Source organism: Symphalangus syndactylus, chromosome 21 (assembly GCF_028878055.3).
Source record: "Symphalangus syndactylus isolate Jambi chromosome 21, NHGRI_mSymSyn1-v2.1_pri, whole genome shotgun sequence".
NCBI classification, from domain to species: Eukaryota; Metazoa; Chordata; class Mammalia; order Primates; family Hylobatidae; genus Symphalangus; species Symphalangus syndactylus.
The window spans coordinates 38,761,411-38,780,938 of record NC_072443.2 but is presented as its reverse complement, the minus strand read 5'-3'; the positions used below and the strand labels follow the sequence as shown (position 1 = coordinate 38,780,938).

The following is a 19,528-nucleotide window of genomic DNA, read 5'->3' as shown; positions in this document are numbered from 1 at the left end:
TGGGAGACTCCAAGGAGCAGAAACCATGGATCAAAGACAAGATTTTGTTGATCAGCCTGTGGACAGGCTACTGCTATCACCTTAGTGAGGCTCACCATTTTTGAAATAAATTCTGTGGATTGGATATTAGGCAAACACTCCTTCAGCTTGTTGTACAGGTTACAGGTGATCCATAACCCTACATCTGAAGAGGAGGTGGCCATTAACACAATCAGTGCAAAGGCCCTGACAAAGTCAAGTTGCCCAGAAACAGCTTCAGCAGAATTTCCTGCCTACCAGAGCTTTATTCCTAAAAAAAAATTATACTTTTAATATCTAGGACTTCAACAAAAATAGGATGTCTGGGAATGAAGAAAAGTGTCAGAGTCAGATTGCAATCAAGTTGTGCTACCAGTTAGATGACATGTGGCATCACAAAAGCATTGGGATTTTCGAACCTCACTTCTTTTTTGTATTATATGGTGTTAACACCCGATTTGATTTAATTTAAAGTTTTTGTATTGTTTAAGACTTTTAATGGGTGCTTGTAGTTGGTTGACATTTTTGAAAAAATCAAGTTGTAAACTTTTATTACAAATTAAAAATGAAGTGCTTAAAAATCTCAACTTGACATATGAACCAATTTAAAAGCTTTTAAAGGTATGTTGAGAAAAACCAAACTAAAAAAAAAACACACAAAAACAACAACAAAAACCTTTGTTATTACCAAAAAGACATGTCTTTAGGTAAAAATAATTTTAAAAACCCCATGCTTCATAGATAATGCAGGTAGTTCTGGTTATCTGATCAGGGCAAAAAGCAAGCACTTAAGGCCTTCAGCATTTCTTTCCTGCATTTCTTATTGCTGTAATTTCATATTCATCTCTCCTTGTTGGATGACTAAACTGGATGATGGTGGAGATGGTAAACCGGCATTCACTCAACCTTCTTCTGCCTTGGGTGCAGAATTCTTGACTGGTGTACTGGTTGCTGTTGTCTCCTTGCCATGTTGTGGTTTAGGGTTTTCTGGGCGTCTACATAGATAATTGGGGTTTTAGCAGCACTGAAGTTGAGGTCGCTGCTGATATTGGGTCTCATCTTGATTTTCTTTACTCTCTTCACTGCCGTCCTCTCTAGGCTGGCTTTGGCAATGAGGTTCCCTGAGGAATCGTGGTCTATAAACCATAAACATATCCTGCTTCACTGGCCTACCTTGTGCTCCTGCACCCCAGTTGTTAGCACCCGCCGTCGCTGCTCCCTGCAAGGGAGGGTTAGAATATGGTGGTCAATTTCCGTAGGGTCTCTGCCTGTAGTAAGGCAGGAACCTTCGCCTGCAGCAGGGCCGGCATTGTTGGGCCGAGCCTAAGGGAGCACTCTCCCGTCCTTCGTTCTTTTCTACACTCTCACTATTCTGGTAATTCTGCTGGTAATTGCCTGAGGACCACATGGATAGCGTCAATGATGGTTAAGGTCAGCTGCATACTTACTGCTATGAACTGGACTCCACAGGGGCCTATAACATTTGCTGCCTCTGCACCCTTTTCTGCTGCAACATCATCAAACTCCACAGTCTCTCCGTGTCCTACACTGCTAAGGTACTTCCTGGGGTTACTCTTCTGTATAGCATTATGCTGTACAACTGCATCTTCCTTGGTGCCATTCCCATAGATGAAACCATTTATTTCTTACATTGAACCATTTTACTGTTCCCAAAATCTTCCTTGCGGTGATCTTATCCCCACCAGCAGGCGCCGCCTGTGAGGTCGCCCTTGCCACTGCTCCCTGCACCGCTGCAGGTGGTGCCGGCTTGGGGGTGGCTGCCTTGGCGTCTTTGCTCAGGGTTGTGGTTACTGTGATGGTGACCTGCTGGCTGCAGGGTTGTGGCTCCTTCTGGGGTGACGGTAACTAGGCCGGGGGCGGTGGTGGGGCTGCTCAGGGCTCTCTGGGTTCCGCTCTCCGCTCCTGCTACCGATTGAACTCAAGTTTCACTTAAATAATAAAACATTATCTAAGTGCCTAGCACAAAATAGGATATAACGGAATATTATTTCCCCTTCTTCCATTTTTTTCTCCTTTATAAAGTGAGATTTATAAACAAGATATAAGGTGCCTCGTCTTTCTGCTGTTGTAGCCTGTTTCTGAAGAAGCGCAGCACGTGTTTTTCAGTGTACCGTGCCCTGGTGACCTAAAGTTCCCTCAGTTTCCCTTAGCTGTTACTCGCTACTTAGTAGTCACTTAGTAGTGATTGCCCAATCTTAGGCAATGTGGTGTTTTGTTTGTTGTTTGTTTGTTTGTTTGTTTGTTTAAATGGAAGGCAGCATTTTTTTGTGCTTGGAAGGTAGTTGGCATTCATACGGATTTTGGCAAGAAACAAGCTTCATCTGAACTCTGTTGTACTCTTATTCATTTTGTTAAAACTGATATTCAAATGATTAGAGTTATATTCAAGTAAGAATAAGGGAAACTTCTACTATATAATTTATGTTTGTAGACTTTTGTGAATCGTAAATTAAACTTGGAAGCTCTTGGCTAAAGAATGTGTCTTTTCATTTCAAAGGAAGGAGTTAAAATTCTTATTCTTGTTATTAGCGTGATTATAGATTAATTCACTCATATTGCCTTTTCAAAACAAAATGAAGACCAGTGATACCCAATTCCAAACATTTCACATTTAAATAAAATGATTTACAAAGCATGCAACTCAGTTTGCACATATGAACTGTGTAAGTACCTCTTTATGTGACAGAAGTTGTAAGTAGAAACTGGAATGTAATTTTGTCCTTATCTTCAGGTTTAATTTAGCCTGCCAGAATCTGTAGACAGGTAGAAATTATTACATTTTATAGTAATTTCCTTTTATATTGACATGATCATGAGATGGGAAACTAGAAGAAATTCAGAATTCCTTCATCTATAGTTATGCTCTTGCTGTGTTGTCATCTTGGAATTCCCTTCTTCCCACAACAGAATACTCACTTCCTTTCTCTCCTTTCTCACCTCCCCCAGTTGCACAGAATCACCCTTGGGTCCTGGCCTTCTGCCCAGTAGTTGGACCCTATTTTCCAGGTAGGCACATATTGACCTTCAACTGACTGCTAGTTTTCTAGGTCCACCTCTCTGCTTCTGTTTTTTCAGGCTCTCTTAACCATGTAGTAGTCTTTTCTTCCCTGGATAGCACTGATGCACTGCATGCTGTGTAGTTGGCCACCTCCTGCAGTGTGATTCAAAATAGCTTGGTGCCCTGCATGGAGCAAAGCCTGAGGCACAGGACTTTCTGTGTCCCTCTATCATAGTACTTACCTCTTACTGCAATGCATTATATTATGTATGTATATATGCCTTTTAGTATGTATTTATTCTGGCATATTATAAATTCACTAAAGCAGATACAAAATTCTTTTCTATGTGTATGTGTCTCACAGAGGACAGTACACCTTGTACCAACTAAGTGCTTAATATATGTTTATCTGAGTGAATGTAATTCCAGCAAGTTGGAAAGAGCATTGTATTGTTTATCCTGGTTTTTGTTCATTTCTTTGTTTCTAAGCAGAAGTTTTTATAAGTAGATCTAAAGTTCTCAGAATCCTAAACAATATTGCAGCATCTTTTTCTTGAAATTTACAGCACATTTCTCATTGCTTAATTCTCCAAATTTGAAATTACTTTTAACATACCATTCACAAAATTGTCTCACTCACCTCAAGTACAGATGTAAACAAGCTTCTTAACTCTGTAGTTAAGACAACATCAGATGTCAGTTGATGATTTGCTTGAGATTGTGTGTGGGAGTCTACATTTTTAATTTTTTTGCACTTGTGTGAAAGGCATAATGTGTCTCTCCTGAAATATTTTCTTTGGGCCTGAGATCTGAGGAATTTGCCAAATCTATTTTTTAGAAATTATACAAGAATCTTTCCATCATTGAAGAACCTAGAAATAAAGTTATGTAGTTAGAGAATTTTACATCTGGAAAGCAGAAACCATATGTTCCAGCCTCACATTTCACATGAGTAAACTGAAGCCTAGATAGGTGAAGGGACCTGTCCAAAGTCTCATAGTTGCTTAATGGTGGAACCATACTTTTTGAGGGTGTTTTTCACTATAACCTAATCGTGTTACATCCAGGGGCATATCAAAGGAGAAAACAGTTTAATGAAATTATTTAAAATGATAGATTTCTTACAGAGATTATATTCTTACTGAGTTTTAAATAAGATTTTTTTTCCTTGCTGTTTGAGGTTACCATGTCCTATAATGCATCAAGTCTGAAAATGCATTTATAAAATAGAGAGGTATGGGCTCTATTTTTATCTATAAGGTGAATGTGCTTTAGCTTCAGGTTTTTTAAAATTTTACATTTGGATGTGTGCTTATTTTTAATTTAGAAAATATAATTTGGTTGGGAACCTAATTATTACCAGTTCTTGAGAGAGTTCTTCAATCTTTGAGATGTGATATGCATTAGTGTAAATATTGGCATAACTGTGGACATAAATTCTTCAATTGTTTTTTCCTTCTTTGGTTCTGGGATCTGATGAAGAGTGTTGGTTTTGAAACTTTTGAGGCCAGGTATGGTGGCTCATGCCTGTTGTGAAACTAAAAAATCTGAGACAGGTCTCAGTCAATTTAGGAAGTTTATTTTGTCCAAGTTAAGGATGCGTGCCCATGACACAGTCTTAGGAGGTCTTGATAACATGTGCCCAAGATGGTCGGAGCATAACTTGGTTTTACACATTTTAGGGAGGCATGAGACATCAATCAACATATGTAAGATGAACATTGGTTTGGTTCGTAAAGGCAGGACAACTTGAAGCAAAAGCAGGACAACTCAAAGTGGGAGGGGGCTTCCAGGCCATTGGTAGATTAGAGACAAATGGTTGCATTCTTGAGTTTCTGATTAGCCTTGCCAAAGAGGCAATGAGATATGCATTTATCTTAGTGAGCAGAGGGATGACTTTGAATAGAATGGGAGGCAAGTTTGCCCTAAGCAGTTCCCAGCTTGACTTTTCCCTTTAGCTTAGTGATTTTGGGCCCCAAGATTTATTTTCCTTTCACACTATAATCCCAGCACTTTGGGAGGCCAAGCAGGGAGGATTGATTGAGCCCCCAGACGTTCAAGACCAGTCTGGGCAACATAGTGAGACCGTGTGTCTACAAAAAATAAAATAGAAAATTAGCCAGGTGTGGTGGTGTATGCCTGTAGTCCTAGATACTCAGGAGGATAGCGTTTGAAATTGCAGTGAGCTATGATCATGTCATTGCATTCCAGCACGGGTGACAAAGTCTCGGTGACAGATTGATTGTTAGACAATATGAACTATTGACTAACATTTTTTCTACTTCCAAAACATTTGGGTATTTGTTATATATAAATTTTACTTGCATTCTTAGCTATTTGATGGCACATATTTCTGTAAATGTACTTATTACCTACTTTATTGCCTCTTCATCTGCCTTTGTTCAGCCCTCTCCCAGAAACAGGGGACATGTTTCTAATTTTTTTTGTTTTTTATTCAATTTTTATTTGTATCTCTTGGTACTTTTTTAAAGCCTTCTGTTTTCTGTTTCTCTGTAACCTTCTGTTCTCAAGATTAGTAATAATACAAGAATTTTGCTTCTTGTGTGGAGAAATAAACTTCCAATCAAACAACCAGCCTGCAAATAGTAGCTATAAACTCTGGACAAAAACAAAAAATAAAAGCAAAGCATAACAAAACACAATACAACTATCTAAAGGTTTTGGAGAATGGATAAGACTAGAGAAATATTCGAGGAGGTTCAAACTTTGTATTAAGCAAATGTCATGAGATGAAGTGAGTTTCACATTTCTGAGGCTTTTTCTGAGGGCATCTCCAATTGCAGTGGCAACATGGGACAATTAAACTCCAAGAGAAAGCCCTTGCTTTCTCTGTAGGCTGTAGGAACTCTGGGAAGGAATGGGGATGTCAGAGAATGAGGAAAAACATAGGAAAGTAAAGAGACAGAGATGGGAAATTGTGTGTATAAATTCTGTCTTAAGTCTTTGGCTGACCCCTAAACTGCACATGCACAGGGCAGACTGAAATCAATCCACACTGAGATCCAAAAACCACAAATTTTTCAATATGAGATTAGCCAAATTAATGTCCCATGAGAACAAAGATATTAGCACTCTTTGGCTCAATGTGACACAATCTGGAGTATCCACAATTAACATTGATGATGTCTAAGTTAAAACCCGTAATTGGCCGGGCGCAGTGGCTCACGCCTGTAATCCCAGCACTTTGGGAGGCCAAGGCGGGCAGATCACGAGGTCAAGAGATTGAGACCATCCTGGCTAACATGGTGAAACCCCGTCTCTACTAAAAATACAAAAATTTAGCCAGGTGTGGTGGTGGGCACCTGTAGTCCCAGCTACCTGGGAGGCTGAGACAGGAGAATTGTGTGAACCCAGGTGGCGGAGGTTGCAGTGAACCAAGATCGTGCCACTGCACTCCAGCCTGGCAACAGAGTGAGACTCCGTCTCGAGACAAAACAAAACAAAAACAAACAACCAACCAAACAAAAACCCCATAATTACTTCAACCCAGTAAAATGTTACCCTTTCTTAAGGATAAAGAAAATCAACAGATGACAATCTTAAAATCACCCGCATGTTGGAATTACTAGGCAAGAAAATTAAAGCAGGTATTAAAACTGCGCTTTAAGAGATGAAAGGGAATATGGTTGAAATGAACAAAAAGATAGGAAATCTCAGCAGAGAAATAAGAAATTATTAAAAGAACCAAATGGGTCAGGCACGGTGGCTCACACCTGTAATCTCAGCACTTTGGGAGTCTGAGGGGCGGATCACAGGGTCAAGAGATCAAGACCATCCTGGCTAACATGGTGAAACTGCATCTCTACTAAAAATACAAAAATTAGCTGGGTATGGTGGCACGTGCCTGTAATCCCAGCTACTAGGGAGGCTGAGGCAGGAGAATTGCTTGAACCCAGGAGGCAGAGGTTGCAGTGAGCCGAGATTGCGCCATTGCACTCCATCCTGGTGACAGAGCAAGACTTCATCTTAAAAAAAAAAAAAAGAAAAAAGAACCAAATGGGAATTTTAAAACAGAGAAATGTATTATATTAAATAAATAAATTAGTAGGATTAACAGTATAATGGAGGAGGGTTGAAGGAAAAGTCATTGAACTTAAAGATAGATCAATAGAAATTATATAATCTAAAAAGGAGTGAGAAAAAAGAGTGGATAAAAAATAAGCAGAATCTCAAAAACCAGAAGTACAATTTTATTTATTTTTTATTTAAAAATATTTAATTGACAAAGATTGTATATAGTGAAAGTGTGCATTGTGATTGTTTTGTGCATACATTTCTCAGTGATTATCACAATCAAGTTAATTCACACATTCTTCACCACCCATTCTGTACATTAGATCCCTGGAACTTGTTCAACTTATAACTGAAATGTTGTACCCTTTAATCAACATCTCCTTATTTTCTCCACCACCATCCCCTGGCAATCATCACTCTTTCTGTTGCAATGAGATTCACCTTTTTATATGATTTCATATAAGTGAGCTCACAGACTATTTGTCTTTCTATATCTTGCTTATTTTACTTAGTATAATGTCTTACAGGTTCATTCATGTTGTTGAAAATGACAGATTTGATTACTTTTTATGGCAAAATAATATTTCATTGTGTATATGTATCACATTTTCTTTATTCATTTATCTGATTTACCCATTGATGGATACTTAGGTAGTTTCCATCTTTTGGGTGTTATGAATAGTGCTGCAATAAGTATGAGGGTACAGATATCTCTTAAAAGATACTGATTTCATTTCCTTTGGATATAAACCCAGAAGTGGGCTTGCTGGATCATATGATTATTCTATTTTGAATTTTTTTAGGAAACTCCATACTATTTTCCATAATGGCTGTACCAATTTACATTCCCACCTACAGTGGACAAGTGTTTTCTTTTCTCCACATTCTTGCAGATATTTATCTCTTAGCCCTTCTGACAGGCATGAGGTGATATCTCACTGTAGTTTTGATGTGCATTTCCCTGATGATTATTGATGTTGAGCACTTTTTAATATACTTCCTGCCCATTTGTATGCCGTCTTTGGAAAAATGTCTGTTCAGGCCTTTTTCCCATTTTTAAATTGAGTTATTGTTATTATTATTTTTTTGCCATTGAGTTGTGTGAGTTCTATGTACATTTTGAATATCAACCCTTCATCAGATACATAGTTGCAAATGTTTTCTCCCATTCACTAGGTTGCCTTCTCAGTTTTTGTTTCCTTTGCTGTGCAGATGGTTTTTAGTTTGTTGTAGTTCCACTTTTTTTTATTTTTGCTTTTGTTACCTGTGCTTTTCGTGTCAATATCCAAAAACTCTTTGCCAAGACCAATGTCAAAGAGCCTTGTTTTACAGTTTTGGATCTTACATTTAAATCTTTAATTCATTTTGAGTTAATTTTTGTGTACAGTGCAAGACAAGGATCCAGTTTGTATTTGAGTATCCAGTTTCCCCAAAACCACTTATCGAAGAGAATTTCCTTTCCTTATTGTGTATAGTTGGTGCCCTTGCCAAAGATTAGTTAACCATAGAAGTGTGCATTTATTTCTGGGCTCTCAATTCTATTCCATTGACCTAGGTGTCTGTTTTTATGCCGGTACCAAACTATTTTGATTGCTGTAGCTTCGTAAGACAAATTGAAATCACGGAGTGTGATGCCTCCAGCTTTGTTCCTTTTCAAGATTGCTATGGCTATCTGTGATCTTTTGTGGTTCCAAACAAATTTCAGGATTCTTTTGTCTATTTCTGCAAAAAATGTCATTATAATATTGATAGATTGCATTGAATCTGAAAATGCTTTAGATAGCATGGGCATTTTAAAAATAGCAATTCTTTCAATTCACGAATGTGCAATATTTTTACACTTGTTTTTGTCTTCAGTTTCTTTCATCAGTGTCTTAGAGTTTTCAGTGTACAAATTCTTCATCAACTTGGTTAAATTTATTTCTTAGTATTTTATTGTATTTGATACTATTGTAAGTGGAATCGTTTTATAATTTGGATATCTGTCCCCACAAACCTCATGTTGAAATTTGATCCCAATGTTCGCGGTCAGGCCTAATGGGAGGTGTTTGATCGTGCGGGTAGTTTCCTCATAAGTGGTTTGATGTCCTTCTTGATGTATTGAGTGATTTCTTTCTCTGTTGGTTCCCATGAGAGCCGATTGTTAAAAAGAGCCTGGCAGCTCCCTCTTCTTTCTCTCTCGCCTTGTAATCTCCACACACTGGCTTCACTTTACCTTCTGCCATGAGTGGAAGCAGCCTGAGCTCTCACCAGGAGCTGGTGCCATGCTTCTTGTACATCCGGAAAAGCCATGAGCCAAATAAACTTTTTCTCTTTATAAATTACCCAGCCTTCGGTAATAAGCAATGCCCACAGACTAAGATGGATCGTTTTCTTAATTTCTTAGAGAGTTCTTTATTAATGTATGGAACTGCTACTAATTTTTGTATGTTACGTTGTATTCTGAAACTATTAGGTTCATATATCGTTTCAACAGGTTTTTTTTTTTTTTTTTTTTTTTGTCTTTTTTTTGCTGGAGTCTTTAGGGTTTTTCTACATATAAGATTATGTCATCTATAAACAGAGACCATTTAACTTCTTCCTTTCCAATTTTTTTCTTGCCTAATTGCTCTGGCTAAGAATTCCAATACTATGTTTAATAGAAATAGTGAGAGTGAGTATGCTTTTTCATTCCCAATCTTAGAGGAAATGCTTTCAGCTTTTCACCACTGAGTATGATGTTTTCTGTGGGATTGCCATATATGATCTTTATTATGTTGAGGTACCTTCCTTCTGTACCAAATTTGTTGAGGCTTTTTATCAAGAAAGCATTGATTTTTGTCAGGTGCTTTTCCCGCACTGTTGAAATGATCATCATATGATTTTTATCCTTCGTTTTGTTAATGTGATGTATCACATTTATTGATTTGTGTATGTTGAACCATCCTTGCATCCCAGAGATAAATCCCACCTGATCTTGCTGTATGATCCTTTTAATGTTCTGTTGAATTTGGTTTGGTGGTATTTTGTTGAAGACTTTTGTATCTATATTCATCTAAGATATTGCTCTGTGATTTTCTTTTCTTATAGCACTCTTTATATATATATATATATTTATTATACTTTAAGTTCTAGGGTACATGTGCACAACGTGCAGGTTGTTACATATGTATACATGTGCCATGTTGGTGTGCTGCACCCATTAACTCATCATTTTCATTAGGTATATCTCCTAATGCTATCTCTCCCCCATCCCCCCACCCCACAACAGGCCCTGGTGTGTGATGTTCCCCTTCCTGTGTCCAAGTGTTCTCATTGTTCAATTTCCACCTATGAGTGAGGACATGCAGTGTTTGGTTTTTTGTCCTTGCAATAGCTTGCTTATGGTGTATATCCATCTTGTAGTACTCTTACCCACCTTTGATATGAGAGCAATGCTGGCCTTGAAATGAGTTAGGAAGTGTGTCATTCTTGTAAACGTTTTGAAACTGTTTGAGAGGGATGGGCATTAATTTTTTAAAGCTTGGTAGAATCCGCTCATCAAGACATCTAGTTCTTCCGCCAGGCACGGTGGCTCATGCCTGTAATCCCAGCAATTTGGGAAGCTGAGACACGCAGATCACTTGAATTCTGGAGGTTGAGACCAGCCTGGCCAACACAGTGAAACCCCATCTCTACTAAAAATATAAAAACTAGCTGGGTGTAGTGGTGGGTGCCTGTAATCCCAGCTACTTGAGAAGCTGAAGCAGGAGAATCACTTGAACTCAGGAGATGGAGGTTGCAGTGAGCCAAGGTCACACCATTACACTGCAACCTGGGTGACAGAGCAAGACTTTGTCTCAAAAAATAAAAGACATCTAGTCCTGGGCTTTTCTTTGATGGGAGAATTTTTTATTACTGATTCAATCTCCTTACTTGCTATTGATCTGTTCAGAATTTTATTATTTATGATGCAGTCTTTGCATCTTATATGTTTCTAGGAACTTATTTTTTACTAAGTTATCTAATCTGTTGGAATATAATTGTTTAATGTAGTCTTTTTATAATCCTGTGTGTTTCTGTTCTATCATTTTAATTGTCCATTTTCCATTACAAAATTTTAAATTCGAGTCTTCTTTCTTTTTTTTTCTTGGGTAATCTAGCTAAAGATTTATCTGTCTTCAAAAAATACACTCTTAGGTTTACTGATCTTTTCTATTATTTTTCGATTTCCTATTTCATTTATTTCGGGTCTAATTTTTAATATATCCTTATTACTGCTAGCTTGGTGCACTTAGTTTGTTCTTTTTTTAATTTTTTGAAGTGTGAAGTTAAGTTGTTTGAGATTTTTCTTCTTTTATTAATGTAGGCATTCATTGTTATGTCCTTGCCTCTTGCTGTGTGCTCATTTTCATTTGTTTAAAGATATTCAAGATTTTGGTTTTGATTTCTTCTTTTACACATTGGCTGTTAAGAAGTGTATTATTTAATTGCCACATACTTTTGATTTTTTAACTTTTATTTTTTCATTTTTAATTTCTCCTTTTATTTATTTCTAATTTTATAATGTAGTCAGAAAAGATACTTGAGATAATTTTAGTTTTTTCTAAATTTGTTAAAATTTGTTCTGTGGCCCAACATCTGATCTATTTGGAAACTGTTCCATGTGCACTTGAGAAAAATGTGTATTCTACTGCTGTTAGATGGAATATTCTATATACGTCTGTAGGTCTATTTGGTCTGTAGTACTTTTAAAGACCACTATTTCCCTAGTGATTTGCTGTCTATATGATCTATCCATTTTTGAAAGTGGGATATTGAAGTCTTTTACTATTATTGTACTGCTGTCTATTTTTCCCTTCTGTTCTGTTAACATTTAATTTATATATTTAGATTCTCTAATGTTGAGTGCATGTATATGTGCAATTTTTTATATCCTCTTAATGAATTGATCACTTTATTATCATTTAATGACCTTCTTTGTGTCTTCTGATAGATTTTGACTGAAAGTCTATTTTGTCTGATACAACTATAACCACTCCTATTCTCTTTTGGTTATCATTTGAATGGAATATCTTTTCTCATGTCTTCACTTTTTGGCTCTGTATCCTTTCAGCTAAAGTGAGCCTCTTATAGGCAGCATATTGTTGGATTTTACATTTTTGTTTTCTGTTGAGCCACTCTTTGTATTTTGATTGGAGAATTTAATCCACTTACATTTAAAGTAATTATTGACAAATAGGGACTTAGTATTGCCCCGTTTGTTAATTGTTTACTGACTGTTTTGTAGTTCTTTTTTTTTTGGAGACGGAGTCTTGCTCTGTCACCCAGGCTAGAGTGCAGTGGTGCAATCTCAGCTCACTGCAAACTCCACCTCCCGGGTTCAAGCGATTCTCCTGCCTCAGCCTCTGGAGTAGCTGGGATTACAGGTACCTGCCACCGTGCCCAGCTGATTTTGTATTTTTAGTAGAGACGGGGTTTCACCGTCTTGGCCAGGATGGCCTCGAACTCCTGACCTCATGATCCACTCCCCTTGGCCTCCCAAAGTGCTGGTATTACAGGCATGAGACACCATGCCTGGCCTGTTTCGTAGTTCTTTTGTTTCTTTCTTCCAATCTTGCTGTCTTCTTTTGTATTTTATTCAATTTTTGCTTTGATTCATGTCTCTATTTTTTGTGTCTCCTAGAGGTTTTTTCCTTGTGGTTACCTTGAGGCATATATAACACATCTTGTAGTGACAACCATCAAATTTAAACTGATAACAACTTAATTTCCATTGCATACAAAAACTCTATACCTTGCTTTTCCCCCAGCCCCCCACTTTATTGATATAACATTTTATACTTTTTATATTGTGTATCCATTAACAAATATTCTAGCTATAGTTGTTTTTGATACTTTTTGTCTTTTATCTTTTATACTAGGCTTAAAAGTGATTTACAAGAGAGAAATTGTCCATCCCAGTGGTTGGAACTCAAGTATTGACAAACTTCACCACTATGGGCTAAAATTCTCTGGGGTCCTAAATAAACTTTAAGGCAGTCTGAGCCACAAGGACTGCAACTCCTAGGCAAGTCCTAGTGCTCTGCTAGGCTTGGAGCCAGTGGATGCAGGGGTCATATGACCTAATGAGACACCAGACAGGGTGGCCAAGAGAGGGCTTCTGCCACCCCTCCTCTGACGCCAAGCAATGCAATTGGTAGCTCTGAAAGAGACTCCTTTCTTCCACTTGAGGAGAGGAGTGACGAGTAAACAGGACTTTGTCTTGCAACTTGGATCCCACTCAGCCACAGTAGGATAGGGCACCAAGTAGAGTCTTGAAGCACCCATTTTAGGCACTATCTCCCAGATAACATTTCTAGATATACTCTGGGCTAGAAGGGAATGTGCTGCCTTGAAGAGAAGGACCCAGCCCTGGCAGGATTCATCACCTGCTGACTAAAGAGCCTTTGGGCCTTTCCTAATCAGCAGCAATATCCAGGCAGTACATGTCATGGGCATTGAGTGGGACTCTGAAACATGCTGGCTTCAGGTGTGATCCAGAACATTCCCAGCTGTGGTGGCTACAGGGAGAGACTACTTCTGCTTGAGAAAAACAGATGGGAGAGAAAAGGGGACTTTGTCTTGCAGCTTAGATGCTAGCTTGGCCATAGTGTTGTAGAGCAGGAAATGGGCTCTTGGGGTTCCTGAATCCAGGACTTGGTTCTTGAATGGCATTTGGGGACTTTCCCTAGGCTAGAGGGGAGCTCACCACATGGAAGGATGAGTCCCAGGCCTGGAAGCATTCTCCACAAGCTGACTGAAGAACCTTTGGGTCTTGAATGCTCATTGACAGTAGCCTGTTAGTACTCTCCATGGGCCTGTGGCAGTGGTGTCCAAGGAAAGAGACTTCTGTGCTTGTGGAAAAGACTTGTCTTGTGGCTTGCGTGCCAGCTCAGCTGCAGTAGAATGGAGCACCAGGTAGATTCTTAAGGTTTCTTACTCCAGGCCCTTAGATCTTACACGTTCTCTGGAACCGTCTGGGGCCGGGGGAATTCGGTGCCATGAAAAAAAGGACACAGGCATGGCTGGTGTTGGTAACTGATAATTGTAGAACCCCAGGGCCTTGGGTGAATGTAGGTAGCAGCAAAATAGTGGTTATAGTGGGCCTTCTGCAAGACCCAGTGCTGTGCTGGCCTCAGGTCAGACCCAGCACAGTCTCAGTGGTGATGGCCACAGGGGAACTTGTATTATGTCTCCCCCAGCCAGCACCAGGCAGCTAAGAGTCACACACACACACAGAGACTCTGTTTGGGAGAAAGTAATGGAAGAGAACAAAAGTCTCTGCCTAGTAATCCAGAGAATTCCTCCAGATCTTGTACAAGACCACCAATGTGGTAATTCTGTGAGTCTGTAAGAGTCTCAGTGTAACTGACCCTGGAGTGCCCCCAATGTAGACACAGCTGCATTGACCAAAAATTTAGTCACAATAAACAAGTCCCTTTGAATACCTAGAATGCTTCCCCAAGAAGAATGGGTACAAACAAGTCCAGACCGCCAAGACTACAATAAATACCTACTTCTTCAATGTCTAGACATTAACAGACATCCACAAGCATCAAGACCATCCAGGAAGACATGACCTCATCAGGCAATCTAAATAATGAACCAAGAATCAATCTCAGAGAGACAGAGATAATGTGACCTTTTAGACAGAATTATTGAAGAAACTCAATAAAATTCAAGATAACATAGAGAAGGAATTTAGAATCCTATCAGACAAATTTAACAAATAGATTGACACAATTTTTAAGAATCAAACAGAAATTCTGGAGGTGAAAAATGCAGTTGACACACTGAAGAATGCAGCAGCCTCTTAACAGGAGAATTAATCAAACAGAAGAAAGAATTAGTGAGCTTGAAGAAGGGCTGTTTGAAAACATTTAGGAGACAAAAGGACAGAATAAAAAAGAATGAAGTATGCCTACAAGATACTCAAAAGGGCAGCAGTTATTGATCTTAAAATTGAGGTAAAGAGAGAGATAGAGGTAGGAAGTTTGTTCTGAGGACAATATCAGAGAACTTCACAAACCTAGAGAAAGATATAATTATTCAAGCACAAGAAGGTTAAAGAACACCAAGCAGATTTAACCTAAAGAAGACTATCTCAAAGCATTTAATAGTCAAATTCCCAAAAGGTCAAATATAAGGAAAGGGATTCTAAAAGTAGAAAGAGAAAATAAACAAATAACGTACAACAGGGCGTCTGGCATCAGACTTTTCAGTGGAAACCTTACAGCACAGGAAAAAGTAGCATGACATATTTAAAGTGCTGAAGGAATAAACTCTTACCCTATAATAGTATACCTGGTGAAAATATCCTTCAAACATGAGGGAGAAATAAAGACTTTCCCAGACAAATAAAAGCTGAGGGATTTCATCAATATCAGACCTGTTCTACAAGAAATGCTAAAGGGAGTACTTCAATTAGGAAGAAAGGGATGTTAATGAGCAATAAGAAATCATCTGAAGGTACAAAACTTGCAGTAACAGTAATAATATTATTACTATTACATAGTACCTAATTGTACTAGTACTATGTACATAATATGTACATAGAAAAACAGAACATTATAATACTATAATCATATTTGTAAGTATACTTGAAATATACTGATATCATACAATACAGATTTCAAGACAAAAAACTATAAGAAGAGATAAAGAAGTTCACTATATAATTATAAAGGGGTCAGTTTAGCAGGAGGATATAACAACTGTGAGTAAATATACACCCAACACTGGAGCACCCAGATATATAAAGCAAATATTATCAGAGCTAAACAGAGAGATATACCCCAGTACAATAACAGCTGAAGACTTCAACATCCCACTTTCAGCAATGAACAGATCATCCATACAGAAAATCAGCAAAGAAACATTGGACTTAATCTGCACTATAGACTGAATGAACCTAATAGATATTTACATAACATTTCATCCAACGGCTGCAAAATATGCATTTTTGTCATCAGCACATGGATCATTCTCAAGGATACCTAAGACTACAAAACAAGCTTTAAAATATTCAAAAATTTGAAATAATATCAAATATCTTCTCTGATCACCATGGAATAAAACTAGAAATTAATAATGAAGAATTGTGGAAACCATACAGAGACATGGAAATTAAACAGTATACTCCTGAATGATCAGTTGGTCAATGAAGAAATTATGAAGGAAATTCTAAAAGTTTTTTGAAATAAATGATAATGGAAACAACATATCAAAACTAAGAGAGAAGTTTGTAGTGATAAGTGCCTACATCAAGAAAGTAGAAAAACTTTCAATAAAAAACCCAACAATGCATCTTAGAGAACTAGAGAACTCATTTTCAGCACAGGTGGCAAGAACATACATTGGGGAAAGGGCAGTCTCTTCAATAAATGGTGCTGGGAAAACTGAATACCCATATGCAGAAGACTGAAACTAGACCCTTCTCTCTCATTATATACAAAAATCAAATCAACATGAATTAAAGACTTAAGTCTAATACCTCAAACTATGAAACTACTGAAAAAAAAACACTGAGGAAACTTTCCAGTACATTTGACCAGGCAAAGATTTCTCAATACCCCATAAGCACAAGCAACCAAAGCAAAAATGGACATAAGGGATCACATCAAACTGAAAAGCTTCTGCAGATGTATGTAAAAGACAATTCCAGTGCACAGCAAAGGAAACCATCAACAAAGTGAAGAGACAACCCACAGAATGAGAGAAAGTGTTTGCAAACTGTCCATCTGACAATGATTAACAACCAGAATATATTAGTTCAGACAACTATATACCAAATAATCCAATAATCCAAATAAAAAATGGGAAAAAGATTTGAATAGACTTTTCTCACAAGAAGACATACAAATTGCAGACTGGTGTATGAAAAAGTGCTCAACGTCATTGATCATCAGAGAAATGCAAATCGAAACTACAATGAGATATCATCTAACCCCCATTAAAATGACTTACATCCAAAAGACAAGCAATAATGGGTGGTGGTGAGGATATGGAGAAAAGAGAATCTTTGTACACTGTTCGTGGAAATGTAAATGAGTATAAGTACTATGGAGAACAGCCTGGAGGTTCTTCAGAAAACTAAAAACAGATCTACCATATGGTCCAGCAATCTGACTGCTAGGTATATACCCAAAACAAAGGAAATCAGTATATTGAAGATATATATGCACTTTCGTGTTTATTGCAGCACTAGTTACAATAGCTAAGATTTGGTAGCAACCTAAGTGTCCATTAACAAAAGAATGGATAAAGAAAATATGACCCATATATGCAATGGAGTATTATTCAGCCTTAAAAAAGAATGAGGTTCTGTCATTCTTTTTTCTGTGTCAGTGAGGCACAGAAAGACAAACTTAACATGTTGTTACATATTTCTGGGAGCTAAAAATTAAAACAATTGAGCTCACAGAGATAAAGAGTAGAATGACAGTTACCAGAGGTTGAGAAGGGTAACTGGGGAGTAGGAGCCGGGGAAGTGGGGATGGTTAATGAGTACAATACAATAGCTAGAAAGAAGGAATAAGATGTAGTATTTGATCACCCAACAACGTGACTAGTCAAAAATAATTTAATTGTATATTTTAAAATAACTAAAAGAGTGTAGTTGGATTCTTTGTAACACAAAGCATAAATGCTTGAGGTGATGGATACTCCATTTGCCTTTATGTGAGTATTAGGCATTATGGGCCTATATCAAAATATCTCATGTACCCCATAAATATATATACTTACTATGTTCCAAAAACATTAAAATAAAAAGTTTAAAAGTATACCTAATAACAAATAATAAAGAGATAAATAACCCTATTAAAAAGTGATGTGCGTATTACCATTTCAGTATTAGAGTATTCTGAATTTGACTATATATTTATTTTTACCAGTAAGTTTTATTCTTTCATATAATTTTATTTTATCGTCTAGTATCCTTTCATTTTCACTCCAAGAGCTTTCTTTAGCATTTCTTCTAAGTCTTGTGATGACCTCCCTCAGTTTTCCTTTGTCTGGTTATGTCATTATCCCTCCTTCATTTTTGAAGGACAGCTTTTGTGGATATACTGTTTTTATTTGGCAGGTTTTTTTTTTCTTTTAGCACTTTGAATCTATTATTCCATTCCCTCCTGGCTTACAAGGTTTTTCTTGAGAAATCCACTGATAGTCTTTTGGATGTTCACTTATATGGAACAAGGCTCTTTTCTTTCACTACTTTCAAGATCTCTCTTTGTCTTTCACTTTTGACAATTTGGTTATAATATGTCTTAGAGCATTCCTGTTTGGGATCTCTCTTGGAAGCCTTTATGCTGCTTGAATCTGAATGTCCATATGCCTCCCAGGATTTGGAAACTTTTCTGCTAGTATTTCTTTATGTTAGTTTTTGTCCTCTTACTCTGTCTTTCTTCTCTGGGAATTCCTAATTCATATGTTTGTACACTTGGTATTGTCCCATAGGTTCCTCATACTTTCATCACGCTTTTTCAGTCTTTTTCTTGTTGTTCCTCTAGGTGGGTAATTTCAAATTACCTGTCATCATGTTCACTAATTCTTTTTCTGTATGATTGAGTCTGTTGTTGAAGCCCTGTATTGAATTTTTTACTTCTGTCTTCTTACTTTTCAGCTATAGGATATCTGTTTGGTCCTTTTTTTATGGAATATAATATTTAAACTAAACTAACTTTTTAATGAATTGTTTTCCTAATTGTATTTTGTGGTTTATTTGTGTTTTCTACATCTCATTGGACTTATTGAAAATGATTATCTTGAATTCTTTTTCCCTGCGCTGGCAGGACTGCTCTGAGAGAGCAGCCAAGAGGAACTGGAACTAAGTGGGAGCTCCCTTTTAGGATCATCAGCCAAGACAAATGACTGTCACCTGAGGCATTAGTGTACATGATTTCTTCCAGGCCCCTTTGTAGATGTTTTTGATACAGGATGATGGAGCTATTTCCATGTCTGGAGCTGGGACCATCATTGGCAAGTCTGTCATGTGGGCTTGATTCTACTCTCTCAAAATGGCCTTCTTAGGTCTTGGGTGTCACTAGTGTTCACAACCCCCTACTCGAGTCCCAAAGTTTCAACTAGGGCACTTTTTGTTTTCTTGGATAACTAGAAAATTATTATTGCTGTGGGGGTATATGTCTGAGGGACCTCCTATTCTCTCATGTAGGGTATTGAAGAACAAGAATAGGACAGAGAAAATATTTAAAGACTTTAAGAAGATAGGTTAAAAATTCCCAAATTTTATGAAAGACATGAAGCTTAGTGAACTCTAAACACAATAAATTTGAAGAAAACAATACTTGGGAACATCATAGTAAAGCTGCTAAAAACCAAAAATTATACTTTATTTGAAATTGGGTGAAGTGTTAGGGAGACAGCATAATGTCCTATATGAACATAATTAAGAAAGATGAGTAAATAGTACAAGGTAGTGTTTAACTACATGGT

General features: G+C 37.5%; 1 protein-coding gene and 1 pseudogene across 13 annotated transcripts in view; one reads left to right on the top strand and one right to left on the bottom strand.

The window, feature by feature from the left end:
- Positions 1–19,528, top strand: part of ZBTB20 (zinc finger and BTB domain containing 20) — an 833,136-nt gene that overhangs the window by 221,916 nt on the left and 591,692 nt on the right. The gene's annotated exons all lie outside the window — the stretch shown is intronic.
- Positions 576–19,067, bottom strand: LOC129471204 (Y-box-binding protein 1-like; annotated as a pseudogene).